General features: G+C 32.6%; 1 protein-coding gene across 3 annotated transcripts in view; it reads left to right on the top strand.

The window, feature by feature from the left end:
- Nucleotides 1-23,954, top strand: part of LOC121125947 (band 7 protein AGAP004871) — a 333,305-nt gene that overhangs the window by 176,138 nt on the left and 133,213 nt on the right. The gene's annotated exons all lie outside the window — the stretch shown is intronic.

Raw genomic sequence — 23,954 nt, 5'->3', positions numbered from 1 at the left:
CCCAATATCAATATTGTCAATGTTTTCATTGCAATATAGCATGGATCAAATTTAATCACTTTTCGACTTAGTCAATTTCTTCCTGACTCTTCCTATAAAGGACCTGTCCAGGTTAAAAAATTTGGCAATCCCAACTTTGTTTTGTCAGGCGCGTATTACATCAAGGACACCCTGCCTTTTCCAAGATTGTGGTATCAATACTTTGTTCATCGATGTCATTTATTAACTATAGCCCAACCCTTCTAGCAAAATGCAAAAAAAAAAAAAAAAAAAAAACTTGCACGTGCTCAGCTATTTCAGGAACTCATATGTCTTTGTGAAACAACGGCTCCGTGCAGTGATTTTAAGTCATGGTTAGAGACGGATTTCCCCCCTGGTTCGATCTAAAATGATTTTTGTAGACCAATATGGATGGATATTTTGGTTCCCAACGTAATCTCAGACCATAGACGGTAATTTAATCCGTTTCAAACCATAGACGGATTGTTTCAGTCTCCATACATAGACGTACTTATTTCGGTCTCAATCTATGAATCGATAGGTTTGCCTTCCCACTTGATTTAAAATTTGTATACATGTAATTTATGGAACACATTAAACTTTTGTAGGTTTATGTTTAATTATATTTATAATTTGTTGATAATCACAATTTATGAATAGAATCAGACAAGACTTAATTTTTAATCAATCTGCTTTCTATGTATTTAATGTTCAACCAAAATGTACAAAATTATAACATTTTTTACATCTGAAACAATACTTTTTTTAATGTGTGAGTAGATATTAATATGATTTTTCATTAAAAAATACAATCAGTAGCCACTATTAATTCATAATTAAAATAACAAAAGTAATCAAAAAATCATTTTCTACTTAATAAAATTATTTCCAATATTTTTAAAACATTATAAATCATTTAAGGATTATAAGATAATAAGACCGAATTATCTTGATAAATTATGAGTCATAAAGGTCTATCACACACCTTTTCAAAAGAGAATAAAAATTTAAAAAACCAATAATTAGTTGGCTAATAACATAGTAATTAAATTCTTATAAACTATATAATTACTCATTAATAATTGTTGGGAATGGTTCACAACATTAAAAAAGTATATTATTATTCAACAAAATCAACGTTTAAAATGCCAATTAGTAGATAATAAATACAGATTATGGATGATTTCTAACAAAATACACTCAGCGGCAATGTCATGATAATATAAATTTAATTAAAACATAAAAATAAAACAAAAAAATTTTCAAATACCAGATATTAGAAAAAGTAATAATACCTTCAAAGAATACAGTTTTGAGTAGGTGTTGTTGATTAAATGTTAAAGTTCCAATTATTTTTAATAGCTTAGATTTCTAAGCCTTTGATTGATGTACATGTCGTAAACAAAAGAGATGTATATGTTGCGATGTAGGCAAAAAGAGTCATCATAGGCAATTTAATCTGGCCCGGGAGGACCAGTTTGGACATTATGAATACCTTAAACGTCAGTAAGGTCAGAGTCGGTCAGGGTCAGAAATCGTTCGGCTAACGGAAACAACCTTAAGAACAAACCCAAGAGTAAAAAAAGTGAAGACTGAAGACATCATTTTTGCCTTTAAGTTCAACCCAACGATGAAGATGTCAGACTACACAAATAAGAGGAAGAAAGTGCATATATCTACAGTGGGATAGACCATACAATAGGCTAGAGAGAGATTACTTAGAATTATTGAGATGCTTCTTCTGAACCAACGTTAAAATGAACTCCGTTTTCAGTGAAGTCAATAACTCTTGAATGATCTGAAGCACAACAGCAACAGGGTAATTTTTTTCTCTGATGAAAAGACCTGTACCGTTCACCCCCGTCAATAATAAGCTAAATGATCGGGTAATATGCTTTGTCAAGGCTGATAACTTCATCAGGACAGTCACCAAGACCAAATATCGGGCCTAAGTGATGATGTTAGGAGTTGTAGCATCAACTGGAGAAAAAATGCCACCAATTGGTTTTCCTGTTATATTCTAGTTACGGCCGACTACATGATAGTGTTGAAGGAAAATGTGGTCCTATATATCACCAAGACGATGAAAAAGTCCAACAAGGATAGCTACGTATTACAGCAGGACGGGGCTCCGGCCCAAACTGCTAATATGATAATTATGAAAGAGAAATATTTTGACAATGTGTCAAAGGGGGTCCTGAGGTGGTTAGAAGCTGTTATTGAGGTTGATGGTGGCCAGATTCATAATTAATATTAATTGTTATAGTAAAAAATATTATCAAATAAAGTTTTTTATGTACCACGTTACCCTGATTGATTATGAGCATTTTAATGAATACTTAGAGGCAGGTTTCAGTACTTTACTGCACCAAGTATATTGTAGTAATATGAATATAGATATTATTGGTAAAATAAAATTATTATTATGTAAAAATATATTTACTTCTTTAGAGCATATTTAGAAATAAATAAAAAATATATGTAGTTACATTTTGATGATATTTCATTTTACATTTTGTACATGTAGAAAATTATGAATTGTTTTTCAAATGTGTATTTACCTGAATTTTGACTGAGGTTATTTTTTATATAAATGATGTGCATCAACAGAAAACGATCGAGAAAAGAAGAGACTCTCTATTTTTATTTATGCGTTTTCTATATAGGCTAATATTTCATCGACATATATGAGTCAGTTATAGGGTTATTATAAAAATTTGTGGCATGAGTTTAGATAACCATAAATTTTAACTATCCCTTAGAACTTTTATTTGATTTAAGGGACTTATATTTACCCCGATATGCCCATTCTTAACCATAAAATCCATCAATATTTTTGATTTTATTGTGACAATCAATTTTGATTAATTTAAGTGGCGTTTGAGGGACACCCAAAGAGTTAATAAGAATAACTGATTTATAAATAATTCGTTGTTAAAGAATACAAACATATTCCATACTTAATTTCGACAAAAAAAAATTCAAGCTAGACTTTGTTTTGATATGTATTTTATTTATCTCTGCAAACTCAAATATAGGACATCTAAAGATATATGATTCTTCTTTAAAGTTGACGATCAAAATTGAAACTACATTCACTTTGAAGAAACTTCATTCAAGCCTGTTTATGTGTTGAGGGCAACATCTTTAATCCGTCCCCATAAAAACATTCTTAGACACAAAAAAAAAAAAGAATCAAATAACATTTGTTTAATTCTTGTATACATATAAAGCCAATATTTGTTAGACATATTCAAATCAATTAGAAGCTTATTATTCACATTACTAGAATGAGTTAAGATACTCTAGAATATTACCTACAATATAATTTTTTTATTATATTTAAAAGATCTCGATAAGGGCCCATAAAACCATAATATCAATCATTTTTTCCTATTTATTGTTTTAGCTACTATAAGTCCAATTTACAGAGCACCCAAAGGTTTAATAAGAATAATTTAAAAGTTGGACTATTTGTTTAAGAATACGAATGAAATATAAATTAAATTTTGATAAAATCATTCTAGCTTGCTTTTGTATTGACAATACAGAGTTCATGATAGAAAAAATTAAAATTTTTTATTGATAAACATAATTTTTTTTTAATATTCCTTAGTAAATACTTAGCACTTTATAGGGTGCTAATTTTTGTTGTATGTGCGAACCCATAATTATTCTTTGACTTTTGAAGAGGAAAGATCTACAGATAAAGTGTGTGCACTCACGAAAGACGCAGCGTAACGTGTTTTTTTTATATTATAGAATTTTTAATGTAAGTCCTTGTTTGACTTAGAATATAATTGAGGATTCTGGTCTTTGTCCAAATATATTAGTTTTATTTTCTTTCTCTTTCGACTGCATGTAGTTAATCAAATTAAATGTCATGACAGCTAAGCTGCTTTCATCGAAGCATTATTTATATTGTCGGGGTTACCTATCATATTGTAGAAGAGGGCTCAATAAATTGTATATCAAAAAAGACTGTTATACCCTTCATGACAATAGATAAACATCAAAATACATTATTTAATAATTATATTAACTACTTATTTTGCTATGGGTTGGGATTAGTGGGGAGACTCCGTCCAAGACCGACCTTTCTTCCCAAGTCGGTATTAAGTGAATATTTATACAGTAGGGCATCAAAAGATGACTCTTAAATAATGTTTATATTCTAATTACTATGAAATGGTTTAGTGATTATTTTTTGATATTCAGTTTTCGCCATCCTTTACATAAACAAACTATAATAATCATTTAGTCATTTCATCATCATGAGTGAGTAACAAGGAAAAAGGAAGCACATCTCAGATCTTTTAGATGCTGGAGTTGATATGACGAATATTAAGGGCATTGTGAAGTGTTCTAGGAGCCAGGTTTTTAAGTTGGCCATGATGAAAACAAAATAAAGAAATCCTCGCCAGGATGTCAGGATGTGGAGGGCATAACTTAAAGAAGGATATTAAGTTCTTGTCATCTTTGGAGAATAATATAAAGGAGGATCCCACTAAGTCGATAAACCGCCTCGCCAACGACTTCTCTGGTGCTCCTAGGAACATTCGGTTATTGAACTAAATCGCTAAATTTAAGAGACATTAAAAGTAACAATTTGACAAAAAAAAATCTTTTAAAGTGTAGCAAACAGAATGGGAATCAAAACAAGAAATGTAAAGATGCTTATTGAATCATTGTAGAATCCATATTTAAACATTCTGCGAAATTGTCCACATGTCATGCCCCACTTCTTCAACTAGGACAAAATAGTGAAAGTGCTTGAGGAGGTGGTCAATTCCTGGATTAATGGATTAGCCACATGAAGAAATTAAACATTCCAACAAGACAGTACACTAGCTCATAATGCCAAAAAAGGCTGGATGGCCTTGCCGCAAAATGTCTTCACTTTTGGCCTGAAAAAACAATCTAGACCTTAACCCATGCAATTAATTTCTCTGGGAGAGGATCGAACATGAGACTTGTGTCAGGCACATATCATTCAATAATAAAATAGTTTTTAAAGGCTATTCAAAAAACAACAACATGAAATATAAAGTCTATTCTATAACTTTAGGTTGGATATTTATTACTTGAATAAAAAATTAAAAAATATATAATGGCTCCTAAGTGAGGTCCTTCATTTTACTCAATTTTTTGGTGGTTGTATACATTTTTTATTTATTGTTATCAAGATAAATTAATAAATCATTCAATTTTTCAAATGCTAAAATGTTATTGAATTGTAGTTATACTTTAAAATCTTGGTGAAGACCAAACCTATGTCCGTTAAAAGTTTAAATGTATACATTTGTGTTCTAAAGCTTGAATAAAAGTAATAAATGTGGTGTTATAGCCTTTGGGCATTCCAAGACCTTCATTTTGTTGCATAGTGTAATCACATTGTAAGATCGATCTTGTTTTATTTTTAAGGGAAAGATTAATTAGTGTTTGAGTCAGTCAATCCACTCACTTTCTCTATTTTTGTTATTTTTTTCCTTTTCAAACAAATTATTTTTAATCTTGTGAGAGTCCTTATTTATTCTGTTTAGTCAATCTTAGGACTGGCTCTTACGACTCTCAGTCTTTCATACTGTCAGTTTTAGAATTGAAAGATCTATAAAATTATTTAATAATAATAAAAAGTTGAGACACATCATCAAGGACCAAACTTTACTAGTTGGTAGGACTTATATTCAGAACAGAGCAAGACCAGACCGAGATTGGCCTGGACGGAACTTCATTCTTAAGTAAGGAATAACACAATTATAGTCATAGTCGTTTTATTTCAAAATAATCTATATCCTTTCCTAAAAAAAGTATATTATTCCACGAACAGAATTATTTGTTTTAGTAACTAATATTAATTAAATGTTGTTAAAAAATATGTGTCAATTTTTTATAAATTTATATACATAGATATATAAGAGTGGCCCTTTAAAGAACCATTTTATTTTTATTTTCCATGTTGGGGGATACATTTTTTTAAATAAGGGCGTAGGCTGTGTTGTCGTTGTTTAATTTCCTAGAGCCATAAATCATAAATGAAAAAGTAAATAAATCTTATTCTAATAAAAGATCTTGTTTCAACCTGATAAATTTCTAGTCTGGAAATAGTTTTTCTACTAGTTTGTCTATTTTCTTTAAACTGGGAGACAGGAAACAACCAGGAATGTAGTTTTATTTTTCTTCATCTTAATAATGTTGATACAAAAAGGACTCAAAAAAACATTTATCAAAAAAATCCACTTTTATCTCTTTCTAAGAACCTCTCAACATTTTTTTTTAAAGATAGCTTTCATAATACATAAATTATGTTTTACGATCTTAACTGTTTTTGTATATTATGTTATATACTAAGAGATTTTTGTAAGTGCTGTAGGTCATCCTTGGGACCACATAATGCCAAATCTACTCAGAATAATTTATTTTTTTTCATTTATATTATGGAAAATAGTGAAGACCTTCCTGAGTTGTATAACATATCCCTTTATATGAAAACAATGAATTTAAAATTACAACCTGAGCAATATTATTATATTTTAGATCCAATCTCAACCTCGACTTTGCCTTCTGTATTTTTCTTGTTCCCAACTGTAACTATATTTTTTACGCTGATTTTAAATCTGATTTTTTTTTTTTTTTTGAATGTAGAGTTTTCAAAATATAGTGGTTTGAAAATGTTATCAATTTTTTGCCATGGTTTTATGACATAGATGAAATTTTATCCAAATATTCTCATTTTGGTAGTACAAAACAACAATGTACATTAGGATGATATATTAGAAGTGTTGTGAATGTGTCTTGCTTTTGTATTTTTTGACTGGATTATCACGATACAGCATCCAAAAATAGTCGACCATCATGCTTACATTCTAAAATCCTTGTCAGGGATGATCCTTTGTTCGAATATCTTGTGCAAATTGCTCTCCTTGTTCTTCATTCATTGTCCCAAGGTCTTCAGGGAAGATTTTTCGAGTGGTGTGGACTTGTTTTTTCCAAAGCACTTTCCAAATATCAATTTGAAATCCAGCTAAGCCTTCAATTCCAGTGGACGTAAGTCTCCCCTAGTTTGTGGCCCAACAAACATTTCCTTTTTCAATTTAGCTGCACTAACCTTTATAAAAGGTTCTTGAAAGTTATGGGAGCCTTTCAGAATGGACTTAACCATTTTTAATTTTTTACAAAATTCTTTGTCAAATCAATTTTAATGTGGAGAGGTGATAGAAAGGTTTTCTTGAGATCCGCTAAAGAGAAAAACTGGACACTGCTTCTGCTTGGTATATATGTAGACTTAAGATGCAAGTCAATTCTAGTGTAATGTTCCATAGTGGAAGACTGTCTCACAGATATAGGAAATGTGAAATTTTATTCATCCTGTTTACATACCCATAAACATTCCTACAATATTCAGATATCCATAGATTTTTTCATTAATATCTGTCATATCTAATTGCTTTTAGAAGTATTTCCATATTGTCATATGTCTCTTTTAAATGGACAGAATGAGCAATGAGAACCGATGTCATTTTATTACCATTATACAGGGAGACAGTATATTTTATATTCTTGTATATTTTAGAAGAATAGCAGGGGATATGTGTACAAATTTTGAGACTCGAAGATTCATGATTTATTTTAAAAAAAAACCAAAAAAAATATCATTTAATTATAAGGAGGTTTTATCAAAATTATTTTTTTATTACAAATAATAAGCAAACTTAAAGATATCAAATTAGTTTCATCTTAGAAACTGTGCGTGCTAAAAGAGTTATAAAGACAGATTTGAAATTAGCGTCAAAATTGCTGTAAGATATACTCAAATTATTTATGATGAAGACTCTATGTTGACTTGTGTTATTAAATATATACATTGAATCTTATAAATGACTCAGTATGATATGACCGAATTATACACAGAGGATTTTGATTTATATAAATTTATATACAAATCTAAGTCTTACATAGTGGGGACCTTATACTTGCAAGGTTTAAATACGCAACGAAACGACAACTAAAATAAAAATAAACATGTTTGGATTTTTTACAATAAAAACTAAGTGTAACAATAAAAAAGGCAAGGGGTGTGCCATCTCCTCCCTACCGGTGTTCGTACTGGGAAGGTTCCAGAGACCATTGCACCTCCCTTCAGCCCATTTACAGATTCAAGAAGCCAATAACATTTCTTACAGCCCAGAAAAACTTAAAATTCTATTAATTGTGGGCTTTCTCCAAGTGGCCCTGATCCAGTCCTGAGCTCAACCCTAGGACATTATTGTTGTTGAGAAGAATATCTGCCGTACATCCTATTTAAATTTAGATTTTTCTTGAGCTGCCATCATAACAATGTGGTTACTTTAGACACAGCTTAAATTTAAGATTCCTTAAAATAAAACCAATTTTTCATCAAAATTGTGGAAAAAGGTGTAAAAAAAAATCCCACAACTAATGCAAAATATAACCTTTGAACGCCCTTTTATATAGTTTGAAAACTGGAGAATGTTCACAAACAAACAAAGGGAACACCCTAAGCTCTGCCAAAATATTCTCTAACTTACATGTAGACAAAATATTATTAAATCTGGACATCCCTGTAAAAGTAATTTTCGGCAACAACCTCAACTAATACAATCCCAAGTTTACCAAGTTCTTACCATTAATAATTTTATCTAGATCTTAAGCATCATTTTTGTAACAAGAACCCACATAGTCAGACTCCTCAAATCACGAGTAGAGGGTAATATTGAATTCTTACATTTTTTTGTTTTGTTAGAGAAACAAATCATGGATTCGATGTTTGGACCATTTAACGCATAAAACACTGTTTTTTTCCAAGAATGTTGCTCTCAATTACTAAATAATTCCCTTCAGGGTCTGTCTCTCTCATTTGAGGACTATTTCACTTTTTTATAAAAACAATTATTTCTCACGAAGGAGGGTTTGTCTTTCTTGTTGTCTTTTTGATGAAGAATGAATGAGTTTTTGATCAAATAATTGTTATTAATTATTTTATAGGACATTGAATGGATGATTTAATCGAAATAAGTATCCACGTAAAATTATAAATGACAAACACCCCCTTGATTGATATAAATTACTATTAGGCTATTGAACTAGAACGTAAGTTTATACTTAACTCAAGAAAAGTTTCAACACTATAGTGATACGTTGAGATAAGAATGTCAGTGCTTAATCATTTTTATACCCATATAAGCTGGTTTAGGGCTGGCAACAGATCGCAAGAGTCAGTTCAAGGTAATTTTTTTTGTTAGTTTTTTTCGGATGAATTACAACTGATTTATCAGAATCAGTTGTAAGAGTGAATTAAACTAATATGGCAAGTTATTACTGTATAATATTTTATTTCTGGGTATAAGGATATACAAATTTCAACGTCATCTAAAGGAAAAAAAAAGATAATATCAGATATAGAATTATCAGTACAAAGGACTGACACTATAAAGGACCGGTCCTAAGAATAAATGCAACCGAATAAATGAGGCCTGCCACCAAACTAATTTTACTCCATGTCTCAATTAATATCCTTGCTGAATAATTGCCGCATATTGACGCCTCTATGTCTTACTTTCTCTATGATTTAGTCGACTTTAAGGTGACTAACTATAAGCACCTAGTCGACTACTTTTTTCATGCCAATTTTCAGTAGATATGTACATGTAACATGTACGTGACTTCAAGAAACATTACTCATACTATTTTTTATCTTTATAGGCATATGGTACTACAGGGTCCATCAACAGAACTTTCTTTTTCCAAAAGGCGCTCAAATAAGTTTTATAAATCAAGAAAGTCTGTTTTTGTTTCATAATGGTAGTACACATTCAATTTTTATTTGCATAGTTCTATCATATAGGTGACGTACTTTATTGCCCATACGCAAAATAAACCAAACTTACTTTTTTTAAATACAGGGTGATTATTATTTTTTGTTTTTCTTTATACAAAAATAACTTTAAATAACTTTTCATTAACAGATTTTTAGAGAAACAACTAATTTTAACATAGAAATACAAAGTTAAATCGGCTAGATATACGTTGTGGCCTTCATTTGATTAAATAATTAGTTATTGGCAAATTTTCTAATGTTAACAAATAATGGTCTTTCCAGAATTATTCCGATTTTGATTATCCGATTTAAAAAAAAAAATACCAATTTATAATTCTTACACAACATCAAATCTTAAACTATCAATTTTAGCTCTCCACAATAAATGCACTCGGAGTTATTTGTATTTTATTTATTTTTTGTAAATTTCAAATTATCAAAATGAATTTTCAAAAAAAAACATTTTTTTTATAAGTAATAAATTGAAAGGATTAAATTAGTTTCATAAGTCGATTAGGAAAAAACTCAGGAACTAAAATGCAATGGGTTAATTTAATAAAATATCCTGTAAAACATTTTTTTGTTTTTTAATATTTATTTTCAAAAGCAAACGATCTTTTTTCACTGCTCAAACCCATGATATCAACTGATTGTATTCTCGAAAAAAACCTGTAAAATATAGCCTATAGAATGAACTAACGCACCGACTTTTAATGCCTGATTGTCACAGATTATAAAAAGAAGTAATGTTGACGTGTCTTGTAGTACTCAAACTGTCTTCTTATACCCCATCAAAAAAATTATATCTAAACTTAACTGGACCGTGAATAAACTGGAAAAAACTGCAGTTTTAAGTCCTAGATAAGACCCATTACAACATTAATTGGAAAAATCTTCCAACATATTTCTTTTGCTTTTGGGAGAGGAAGTTGCGAGATAAAATAAAGGTAATGATGAGTACAATGTTATATTAACAATAAATCTAATAATTATTATAATAGTAGCAAAATTGGGTTATTCATTGTTTGGGCATCAGCTATTTGTAAAAATGTTGGTAACTCTTATCTCCATCCTATTTTATTTAGGTCCGATCTTAGAGTCAAATGCTCATAAAAATAGAGACAAATATTGTAATTCTAGTTTCGGATCAGGATTCGAATCTTTCGGATCCCGATATTTACTCAAATACTGGGTGTCCGGAAAGTCCTGACTGATTTCTAACTTCCAACTTCAATAAGATCTACAAGGACTAAAAGTAGAGATACAGAGAAATGTTTTTAATAAAAAAACTTCGCTTGGTTATAATCTATAATATGTTTTTAACAATTTGGCCTTTAGCTTCCACAACAGCCACAACACGGGGACGAAGGAGGAGCAGGTGTTCTTGATGCAGGTGGGGTCCATCTTGGCCCAGGCCTGGGTGATACTGGCCTTGAGAGCTTTGGTACTGCTGAGGCGTTTTTTGCAAGCCTTCCTCTCAATGTGCGCCCAGATGCTGAAATCCAAGGGGTTCAGGTCGGGGGAGGAGGGGGGCCAGAAGTCCTTAGGCAAGAATTCCACATTCTCCTTCAACCACTTCTGGGTATTCTTGGCTGTGTGCGGGTGCCCCATCCTGCTGGAAACACACCCTCTTGCCAGGATACTCCTTCCTGATCCATGGGACCACCTTGGTCTTGAGCACCTTGATGTAGTTCTCCGAGGTGAGCCTGTAGCCCTCTCGGAAGAAGACTGGAGGCATGGCTTTACCATCTGAGCCAACAACTCCAAGCATCATGATGCTGGCTGGGTGCTTGGTCATGGACACATATTTCTCAGATCCCACATAACCATTAAGGCTAATGTAGCGATCATTTTTGCAGTTGAAGACTGGATCCACTGTCAAAGTTTTCTCATCGGAAAAAATGAGAATTCTGTCCCCATTGCTTTTCATGTTGTTCAAAATCTTCTTGCATCGGATGTATCTGGCCTCCATATTGGCCATGGACAACATGGGACGGGTGGTGCGGACCAAGGACTTGTCCCCAATGTCCTTGACAATGTTGGCAGCAGTAGTCTTACCCATATTGTTCTTCTTGGCAATTGTTCTGATGCTCAGAAGAGGGTTTATCTTGATCTGGGCCGTGATCTTCTTCTTAGTGACCTTGGTGGCCTTTAAGATAGGTCTCCTACTTCTAGGGTTGTCTTCAAGGCCTTCCCCCTTGTCCAACCTCCTCTTGATCCTGCCAATGGTGCTAACCGACATGCTGGTGGCCTCAGAGATCTCCTTGTGGCTGAATCCTGCACGAAGCAGAGCAGCTACTTCATGTCTTTTAGCCTCCATGTCAAAAACAATTATGAATTTCGAAATGTTATTGAAACAAAACTTGTTAGTCTGAAAACGGTCATTAACTTTTATTCACGCAACATTTACATAAAAAGTCTTTGAAACCTCAAAAACGCCATCAAAGATACCGGTCAAGACTTTTGGGACACCCGGTATTTACGTCCTATACAACCTCTTGCAAATGTTTTGTGTTGTGTCAGTCCAATTTTATTCGGTCCAGTCCAGTAATAGCAACGGTCCAATCCATCCTTGGCACCGGTCCTTCGTACTGTAAGTAAAATAACTAATAAAAAATAAGATAAATAAAGATAAGTGAGGTCTCCAAGGACTTGACTATATATGTTTACTGGACTGAACTGGACGGGACAGCAGTCTTCAGCCATAAATAAGAACCAAAACAAAATCATCTTCCTTTCAAGTAAATATTTTTGTCAATTTTGGGTATTAAAGGTAAAGAAGAAGAAACATCTACTTCTAACAACGAAATTCTAAATTTTTGTGCCATTTAGGTAATAACGGATAATGGGTTATCTTGCCAACAGCATAATATACATTATTATACTTTGTTGTCATTTGTGGATACTTCTGCTTCTTGTTGATTGGTTGAGTTAGAATTTTTTACATAATACAAGTTATTTATACCTTATTTATGTAGATGTCACTTTTATCATAATTGATTTTACTTTAACATCTATTTTTTAAACAGGTGGATCAATACTAGTATATCTTTAAGATAAAAAAACCCTCTTATCATTTTTTGATCCCTGTATCTTCAACTCTGATTTTTTTTTAATAATCATTTATACATCAATAATATTTAATCATCTGTAATTACATCAATTTTTGAAAAGGAGGTTAATATTTCAAAAGCAATTGAGGGACTGTTGAACGTCAGGCATTCCTTGTCTGGAGATGAAGAGATCTAGTATCGCATCAAAACTCAAGAAGATTTTGAATAACAATTAATTCTGATTTAAAACATTATGAAATTTGAAAATGGATAGGGACAATTCCTGTACATTAAACAGTTTCTTTGGTCCTTCAATTTTTTTTCTTCTCTGTTTCATCAGTTCTAAACACAGAGCTAAGCGGATGTGTATCAAAAGTGCACCTCAATATCGATATGGAACCAAAATATGATACATATACGGATTATGGAACCATAAAAAGAAGAAAAAAACCGGATATATAGTAATACAGACTTAAGTAAAAATTAAATTTGCATCAAATGTACAAATATTACTTTCCAACTTGGCCTCTTTTCATCTGTATTAGTTTAATCTCTCGAAATCTCCAATAATAAAAAGAAGTGATGGGTCAGCATCTTTTTTAAAGCTTCAGTTTATGACTATTATTTATTATAAGTCGTAGCAGAGCTATTGGATCCGACTGACACGCGGAATATCAGTCATCAAAGGAAGGGTGAATATAAATGATGTCTCTAAAGACCAATGGTTTCTAGCTTGCTTATTGTAGAGCTGTAACAGAAGAATTGCAAAAAAACCAAAAAGTAAGCTATTTGTTGTTTTTAATTTTGCCCCAAAATATTTACAAACTAGAATGGGCACTCAGGGAAGTCCTAAACCTTGACCTTAAATCAAATTGAGTTATATAACTCAATTTTTTCCATAGCTTTTCTGCATTATTAATTCTTTATATTTTGTTCTTGACTTCTCAAACTTTAATTGCCTTTCATTGTTTGATCAAAATGGATCTTTAACTTCTGGCGTACTCATGTTGACTAGCAAACAAACAAACTAACTAATATACAAACACAGCTACAAATGTAATCTCTGTTCGACTTCATTGGCAGAGGTATTAACAAAGTTGATTAAAATAATAACATAATTTCCAAATTATCTAAAAGTTTTAAATATGAATTCCATTAATGTGCAGTTAATGTTTGAAAAAAATGATAAGGAGATGGAAATATACACGTTACGCAAGTACTAATTATAAACAAAAGAAACACAGCCACCAACTAAAAAATGATACAGAACCACACGACTCTGAGTACGGATAATGCTCCTTTTCACAGCTATATCAAGTATTGACAATCCCAAAGACCCACACTCTGATATACCTGTTCCGAATAGAAATAGGGCTGGTTTGAGGACTGGACTGAACGGAATAAATAAGGATCGGTGCAACACAAATTAAGATACACAGTTTGATATAGATAATATGAAGTATTAAGCAATAGGATAAGATTTTAAAAATCTGGAAAATCCCTCAGATTTTTTTTAAGATTCGAAAGAAGTTCAAGCACCCGAACACGGTTCGAATTTTGGATCTTTTTTTCCAAATATAAATTTACTTAGAGTGCTTGAAGATGAAATCTGCATCCTCTTTGGGTCACCCTAGAACCAAATGTGGTTATCATGGCCAAAAAAAAAAAAAATTATTGTGTCGAATTTCGTCACATTGGAAAACTATACTCGAAGCTGCCAGAGCTTCACTTCAGAAAGAAAGAACAACGCCTTGCCACCAGCAAGGCACATCTTCGTACCCATCGCAAGTGACTACTTCATCACCAAGTTTTATTTGAAATGAAAATTAAGGGTTTTCTAATAAGAGGGGTTATTTTGATAGTCAAAGAAGAATGTCATTTTTTTGAGAGGAAGGATCCGATATTTATTTCAATGTAGATAGAAAGGTATGCCATTTATAATGGAAAACAATATCTGACAAATAGCCACCATAGCTACCCTTTCAGGACCACATCCTTTTTTTGAAATTTTCCATCACCAAATCGCAAAGTGGCTGTAGTATGCCCTCAATAGCTGCACGAATTCCATATTTGAGGTCTTGAATCGACCCTGGCCTGTTGGTGCATACCTTATCTTTCACATGATACCAAAGGAAGAAGTCGCAATGTGTTAAATCACAAGATCTCGTTGGCGGATTACCTCTTGGAGAGATAACACGGTCCAGAAACTTTTCCCGTAAAAGAACGATGGTTTCGTTGCTCTTGTGACATGTACCACCATATTTTGAACATAAACGATGTCCAGATCAATACCATCGTATTACGCCCATAAAAAATCATTAATCATCTCTCGATTACGCAATCCATTCACTGTAACTGTGTTTCCGGCCTTATTTTCGAAAAAGAAAGGTGTAATGACCTAGATGTTGACGGATTTTACTCTTCACATCACTAACCTGTCCCAACAGCTAAAAAAAATTATGTATTTTTTGTATTGTGGTCCGACTAGGTGTGCTTCACGACGACCCAAAAACGTTTTAGTTTTATGAATCGTCTCTCCCAGGCTTTCCCCATTTTGTAGTGAATTTTAATAATTTCAATGCTTTGTTGAAGAGTGTGTCGTTCCATTTTTATTAATGGAGTAGTTTTTTTTTTTTTGTATATACAAAAGACGGTGCTGATTACATCTGATACTTGTATACCGTACACGGGTCCACAACCCGTTCTATCTCTATTTGAAACTGTATTTACAACAAACTTCTACTTTCTGTATAAAAAAGAAAGAATTAAAATGTAATTTTAATGATAGAAAAGTACAAAGCAAAAAAAAAAAAAAAACTTGACATGTTTCCATTAACAGACTCTATTCTACAGCGTACATATATACACACATAACTTTATACATACACACAAAAAATGTCTCATCGGCATTCCTTACATATCTTCAGATATTTTACAATAGTTATTTTAATATTTCTATTTGTATTCTAGGAATCTGACGAATACTTCTCTATTCCCCACCTAATAAGAGCTCTAATTCAGGACATAGCTATGCATAGAATGTTAAATTCTAAGCATTTTGCAGCGTGCAAGTTTTCCTCCTTATTTGACCAGAAAAATTATAATTGTAAAAAATATGTAATTTGACGCGCGCCAAACTTTTTGTAGTTGACAATCTTAATAATGGTTTTAGTTTCCAATGATGTAGGAGGGAACAGCTATGTAAAAATCCTCACGTAGTTATATTTTTACATTTTATTTACTTATTTATAAAGGATATCTTGTTTATTCGTGGTCATAACAGATTATAGGCTTTTTAAAGTCATGAGTGCATACTTCATTTTCTTTTCGGGAAGTATTGCACTTGAACGGTAGGGTCCATAATTATCGTGTGTAGAGTATTGAGATCTCAAGGGAAGACATTTGACATACATATTTTAACTACCTGAAGGGAAAACGCGTCATTTCTGCCGGGGATTGTAACTTGTGATGAAAAATGTATTACCCTTGTTTATGAAAAGTGACGGATATCGTTGTCGAAAGCCAATATTGCAGCCCAGACCGTGACCATGCCATGACTGACTGTGGTCAATCATGGAAAGGTGATGCTATGTGTTTAGTGGGATTGGCTGGGATTAATCCACAATGAGCTTATTTCCTATGGTCAAAGGCTCAATTCTGCCCTCTACAGGGTGTCCACGATAAATTGGAACTATCTTAAAATTCAACCTGCTTCATAAAAATGTAATTTGGAGTCTATTTGTTACTATGAAAAAGTTAGACATGATATAAACAAAAAATTTATTCAGCATGTCCTCCCTTAGCAGCCACCATCTTCTCCAAGATCCAAGGATTTGCATGCCCTGATGACTTCCGCGGAATCGACAGCATTCCACTTCCTCGTAATGGAGCCCTTCAGGGCCGCGATGCTCTTGTGGCTGACCTTGCACACCTCCCTCTCCAACTTCCCCTACCAGTAGTAATCACACGGATTGAGGTTGGGTGAGTTGGAGGGCCAGGTGTTGCAATCCCACAAATTAATGTCGTGCGAGTTGAAGAGGTTAGTGGTCCTCATGGTGATGTGTGCGGGCGCTGTGTCTTGTTAGAATATGAACTCCCTCCCAGCGGCCGTATCCTTCATCCAAGGGATGACGAACTCCTCCATGACTTTGCAGTACCTTATTGCGATAACCCTTTCCTTGGGATTGAAGAAGAAAGGAGGCATCACCTCACCAGTGCTGCAAATTACACCCAGGGTCATCACGGAGGCTGGGAACTTTGTGGTGAAGACCGCAGGGACCTCTTCTCTCTCCTTGGCAAGCCACCTGTCATTCTGGACGTTGTAGCTTCTGTCGACAGTCCAGTACTTCTCGTCGGAGAAGAAGAAGATTCTTCCTCCATGGCTTTTCCGGTCATTGAGGAGACGCTTACCGTTGGTGAGCCTGGTGGCCTTCATGGATGCCGTGAGGATGTGTTGTTTGGCCATTCGATATCAACTGTACCTGAGGTCCTCATTTATAGCCTTGGAGACCAGCTGCTTGCTTACTCCACAGTTCTTGGCCAACCCGGACAAGGAAGTCCCTGGCGAAGCCTTGATGGCCTTCCGGAGGCCTTCAAGGAAGCAAACCTTCCCCTCAGCCTCCCATGCATTGAAGACTCGGTACACCGTGGTCTTGGGGTAGTTAAGAACCTTGTAGATAGCAGAGGGCTTGTGTCCCGCGCGAGCCAATTCGAGGATGGCGTCTCTCCTTGCTTGTTCTATGACGACTATTGTTTGTTGTCAAAACAATTGTGGTGGAAGATATAGTGTATTGTTCACGCATCCTTTTATATTAGTATGATTTAACCCCGAATATCCACATTATGGATCTGGATGAAGTTTAAAGTAGTTCCAATTTATCGTGGACAGACTGTATAGTGAAAAACTGGACCGATTGAAGCTGGAAATTGAAAAGAAACAGCTAGCAGTAGTAAATGAGAAAAGAATCATATTACATCAAGACAATACTACTTCACACACAACATATATGACGCATCCGAAGCTTCAGGAGCTCGGATGGGATGCTTCTACACATCCACACTACAGTCTGGACATCTCACCTCGCACAAAGCGACTACCACTTGTTCCTGGGCATTATGGAAGTTGGATTCTTGTTGGTAAAGAGCCATCAAACAACACGGGGCATATTTGTCTTAAATCGAATGATGTTAACATTCTTATGGAGCATTGAAATAAAGAGGAAAATACAAATTACCTTTTCTTCCAACCATAATTTTATTCTTAAGAGGATAAAGTAATTAATAACTTTACTTAGTATAAGCGAAGAGTAAAAATAAGGTATTGATTATTACTTAAGTAGGATTGTTAGTCACTGTTGGACTAGAAGTATAATTGAGGATCGACATCTGAGTAGTTCCAGCCTCTATGCCCTTTCTATATATGGAATGAGATTTTTCTTTAGTTCTTTTCAATAATACACCATGACAGGTAGGTTGCTTTTCTTTCAAATATTATTCAAATTGTCAGTGTGATGACGTTTATTTCAGGTTTATTGTTTCATGTAACAGCAAGACATGCTTTTGCATATCTGATGAAAAATAGAATTCACAATTTTGTATAAAAAAAACTATGTTTAGAAAAAAGAGAATCAAAAACGGTTGTAGCGTGTCCTGTTTTTTTCTTTTATTCTTCTATCGGTTGTTGTTCTGCTAACTTCTCCCTCTGAAAGAAGCATTCTACCCTATGTTTGGTGTAAGTTGTTTTAACAATTCATAATAAAATAAATTTATGAGTATTTCAATATAATTGTAAATTTAACCAGCACCTCTGCTATTTTAAAAGGTGAAGGTTCTCCTCTTTATGTCAGTAATTCATTTTCTGACACAAAATCAAATGGTAATATAATTTTCGTATAAAAACAATTTCGTATAAATTTATGAGGAAACAGGGCATAGACTTTATGAATTGTAATTTTATAGCCCAAATGTTGGGTGTGTTTTCGGGTACCGGCTATATTTAAGTAACTACTCAGATCACCTTACTACCCCTAATTGTATCCCGAATGTTGGGGGTGTTTTTGGGTACCAACAGTCTCAAAACAAGATGCAACATTTAGACCAATACTTGAAAAGCAACCTCCCAATTGTACCCCTCATAAATATGCAAATTTTTTCCTTTGAGACCTCCATTATTATTATTTTTTTTTTAATTACTTACTTATTTTATTCTCTATAAATAAATTTCATAGATTTATTTGTTACAAAAAAAAATATAAAGCAATTTCATTATGAAATAATATTAATTAATAAATGAATCAAGCTGATATCATCTTTACAAAAATTTGTTCAAAATATTCATTCGAAAACAAAATTATACGGCAATTCCATTTTCATTTATAGTAAACCTCTCTAGCACATTGTGGGATCTTAAGAGGAGTCTGTTCCGACTAATAGGTATGCAAGAGTTGTTACTTCTTGCGGTGTAGATAGTAAATAACACCTTTGTTATTAAGTTTGTATTTTGAAGTTAAATCTAGGTTTAGGCGGTAAGATTAGAAGCCAATCCCAATCTATATTTTTGAATAGTAGTATTTCCTCAAAAACTCAGTGGTCATGCACACAATGATACACAATTTATGGACAATAACAATACAAATGGCTTCAAATCTCGAAATCTGTATCTTCGACCAAAGAAGAATTGCAGCTGCAGTCTTGAAGCGGAATCACTTTCTGTTGAGGCCATGCAAGGGTTGCAATATTTATATTTTTTAGAACATTGTACTACGGTTTACAGCCTAAGAGTCATTATAGTCGGGGTGTTAATATTTTTTGGGACCATCCTCGCAGTGGAATGTAAATTTAACTACTTTTTTTTTTAACCACTCATCCAATAATTATCAGTGTTTGTGTCATTTTTCTGTTTATTTTATTTGTAAATACCGGCAAGATATATATTTAACAAATTAAAAAAGTGAATGTAAGTAATATTTGAAAAAGAAATACCTCATCTGCCTCAATTTGAGGGCTCTGCTGTAGAAATCCAGTGAAAAATGATACAAAATTATTCTTTGTAATTTTAGTATTGTTCTCTTTTAACAATTAAATTTCGTAAAATAAATACATTTTTACATAGAGAGAAATAATTTTAAACTCATGAAATTATTGAATTTTTATAATTAAGGCATCAAGAGTATATACTAATTGAATAAATATCTATTTTTATTGAATTTTGTATAAAGTTGTTTTGATGTTGACACACCACATATGCTCAAGGTGGCATGAATTAAGTTTTAAAAAAATCTAGGAGTGAAGTCACAGACATTAATAAGAACATTTTTAAATGAGACATAATTTTTTTTCTTCAGAGTTATTCAATTTTTTTAGTATTAGGATATCACATATGCAATGGGTGGTTTGATGTAAAAAATGAAAGAACTGGTTTCACAACTTGTGATGTGAAATTTGGTATGATTATTTTATTTTGTACAAAATATTTCAACATAATTATAAGACATATTCAATAGAAACTTCAATCATATTAAATAAATGACTTAACAAACAGAGAGACGGAGTGGTTCTCGTAATTCATATTTATGTATATGTATATTTGCTTACAACAAAATTTATTTTTTCGTATCCAAGACCAATATAAATAAAAGAGAAACATTTTGTTCTTAAAATCATGTTAAATTTAAAAAAAAAAATGTGGTTAAGTGGTACTATATTTTCCCCATTGTTTAACATTCAAATAAAAAATGAGTTTGGATGTGACTATATTGTTCTCTGCAATGTCCTCCCCCGATGAATGTCCAGAAAGTTGCAGCAGGGAGATGATAGGGGCCAGCCATCCCAGGCTCAGTAATTTGCAAATTTGAACTTAAGAAAGACCTTGTTCTTCTTGCCTGAGTGGGAGAGAGCTACTCCTATATGTTGATCCCATAACTTTGGACATTTTGTTACAGGGGGAGGGGAGGTGCTGCCCAACCCTTCACATACCCCTTTAGTCACGGGCCTGCTCCGTGATTAAAACAAAAGTTTTAATCTATTAAAACTTTTTTTTTTTTTTTTTTGACATTTTAGGTCGACTTTTCTATTTGATAGAATTTTAAATTAATTAATCATCAACTCTTCTGTTCATAATAATTTATAATCATTCATATATGAATACTGTAATTGACATGTACTTGTTGAGTTATCTTTAGGCATATTTAATGCATAAAAAAATATTGATATATATTAGACCAGCTCTTAGAATGTGTGTTTTTATTCTCAAAATGTTAGAAATTAGAGAGAATGGAGACCCAAAAGATACAATGCCAATTAATTAGGATATTTTCTCCCCATTTAAAAAAACTATATAACGAAAGGACAGTTAAAAAAAAAAGTAGTTTTGTGTCCAATTTCTCTAAGTATAAAAATGTGGAATCAACAATAAAAAAGACAACGCGTCTGGGATCTCCTCCTTATCCTTATCCGTTCATTACCGTCCCATTAAGCTAAGAAGATCAAAACCTATCTTGCAATAATGAAATTTACTTTTGGTATGCCCATTATGAACCTCCTCCAGTCCTAATCTCAGCCCCGTACACTTTGCAGTTAGAATAGTCTAGGAGAAGAATATCGGTATGTACTTCTCATTCTATCTTTTATTATTTTCTCCAACCTACCACCATTATAGTGTGTTAGCCCATGGACACGGCCTTAATTGTCAAGGGCTTTCAATCTCTTTAGTTGCGTATTAAGGCTGTTATTGCTAGTAAAGGAGGACATACTGAATAAAAAATATAGCTAAATATGTACTATTTAAATATATTATAAATGGGTTTTGACTTGTCTTTCATAGATTGAATAAAAATCACGTTTTTCATAAATTAAACATACTAAACTCTAAGTTTTGGGTTCACACTTTAAAGTCTTAAAATGTTTCTTTAAGTAAAAATTACCTCAAATATAATTATAGCCAAATGAATCAATGTCTAAAGGTTAAAAACAGCCTTTCAAGCTGTAAATAACCATTTTTCAGTTTAACAATGAAACTGCGCGCTATAGGCAATACAAAATTACATGATATATCATTTTTTTTTGTATATGAAAAAATAATTTTAGTTTAAAATTTTTTCGACATTTGTGACTAAATTTTTATTCCTCAAATATAAATATGTATCATAAATTTATATTTTTTGACGCATATTAATTTTTTTTAATTTAAGAGTTGTATTTTTTTATAAAATAGTGAAATTCCGAAGGCTATGCACAAGTTCTAAATAGTATTATTTTTTACAAATAGAAGCGTCAGTAGACGTTGTTTCCAGCAAGATTACGACAAAAACTATTTTAAGAGCCAGTCTAACATACAAACATTGAAATTGATTATCCTTTTCATAAAAAAAGATAGCAAATAAGTCAAAATTTATTCAATTTAAAAAAATAAAGTTTTCTTCTCCTAAAAAGATCTACATATAATTAAAATTGATTTTCTTAATTAAGAAATGGATACAGGGGAAAATTCTTTTTTTTTAACAAACAAATGGTTAAAAAGGTAACATATTTTTTGTAGTCTATCACCATTCAATGAGTGTAGCTTTTAGTTTTTAAGACTTGGTCCCAAATGGATTTTTTCCACGTTTGGTTTTGATTAGTATTGTGTAGGACCTTATTAATTTGGTCCATTCCAGTCACAAGGGGCGGTCTTATCGGGTTCTTAGGAATATATGTCCTTAAGACTGCCGGTTCAATTAGTTCAGTTCATCTAAAAATTAGAACAGCCTCGGACTGATTTAGAATTTTCAGACCAAACCCAACACTAGTAGTCTTATGCAAAATTGACTCAAAAAGGAGATAACCATCATGAAAAGAAGGAAATAAGAAAAAATAACCACTTGCAACATATAATTTTACAGTTATATTAATCTACAAACCAAAAACTTTTGTCGAATAATAATTCATTTACCTGGATTAATTAATCCTGTCATTCACAGGTGCAAATCAAAGTAAAGAGGAAGACAGTCTTGTTTGTTATGAACGTTTTGTATAATTATATGTAATTTATTATGTAAGGACATTTACCCCCCTAAAAAAAAAAAAAAATATGAAGAATAATTAATTTGCTGAAGTTATATATTTATTTAGAGTGATCTCCTCATTATTTGGTTAACATTGCAACAAGAGAAAAAATATAGGCCATGTCGATAATTTGAAAGTGTCATGCAATCTTGCAAAAAAACAAAAAAAAAATAACAGGGAGAAATGCCAAAAAACATTTGAATAATTTGTTTAATTTTATTCAATAATTATTAAGAAGTATTCTCAGCTAAAGAAGAACTAATTTTAGTTTAACCAATCAACGTTCAGTACACTGCTAGGTGGAAGAAATGCAAAAACATCGACAGTTGACTCATAATAAAAAATATTTTGTTATTGTTGAGGAAACGCTGCGAGATATTGATGAATAATATATATTTCTAATATATCTCCGGTGCGTCAAATTAAAAGAAATCCCAACTTAACGTGATCATTCTCATATTTTTAAGTATGTTTTGGAGATGAGAAGCTTAACTGTAATAAAGTTTTATTAGATCAGCTGCCAGCAGACACGAGATGAAGTAAAAAAACATAAATCTAGCTCCACGTGTAGCAAGGCATTTATGAATCCCGCCACCATTTTGATTGCGCGACATCTTGTTTATGGTTCGTTTAGCTCAGTTGTGTCTTCACAATTGTGTTGTGTAGACGCCCAAGTTTTCTACTGGATAAATATACCGAACAAGAACGAGCAGAAATAGTGACAATATTTATTGAAAATAATTGTTCCACTTTTGAAACTCAGCGGAAATTTTGTCAAAATATCCTAATCGTCCAGTGCCTCACATAACCACAATTACATCCGAATTTCCGGTAGTACGATACGACAGCAGATAAAATTTGTTCCAGAGGACAATGAACGTCTCGTAACGCTGAAAATATGTCTCTGGTGCGCGATAGTGTTGCAGAGTCTCCAGAAACATCAATTCAGAGGCGTGCTTCCCAGTTTCACACTTCTGCACGCAGTTTAAGGTGAATTTTGAAAACTGATTTAAAAATGTTCC

This window comes from Lepeophtheirus salmonis, chromosome 11, assembly GCF_016086655.4.
Source record: "Lepeophtheirus salmonis chromosome 11, UVic_Lsal_1.4, whole genome shotgun sequence".
Classification (NCBI taxonomy): domain Eukaryota; kingdom Metazoa; phylum Arthropoda; class Copepoda; order Siphonostomatoida; family Caligidae; genus Lepeophtheirus; species Lepeophtheirus salmonis.
This window is presented reverse-complemented; position numbering and strand designations above follow the sequence as displayed.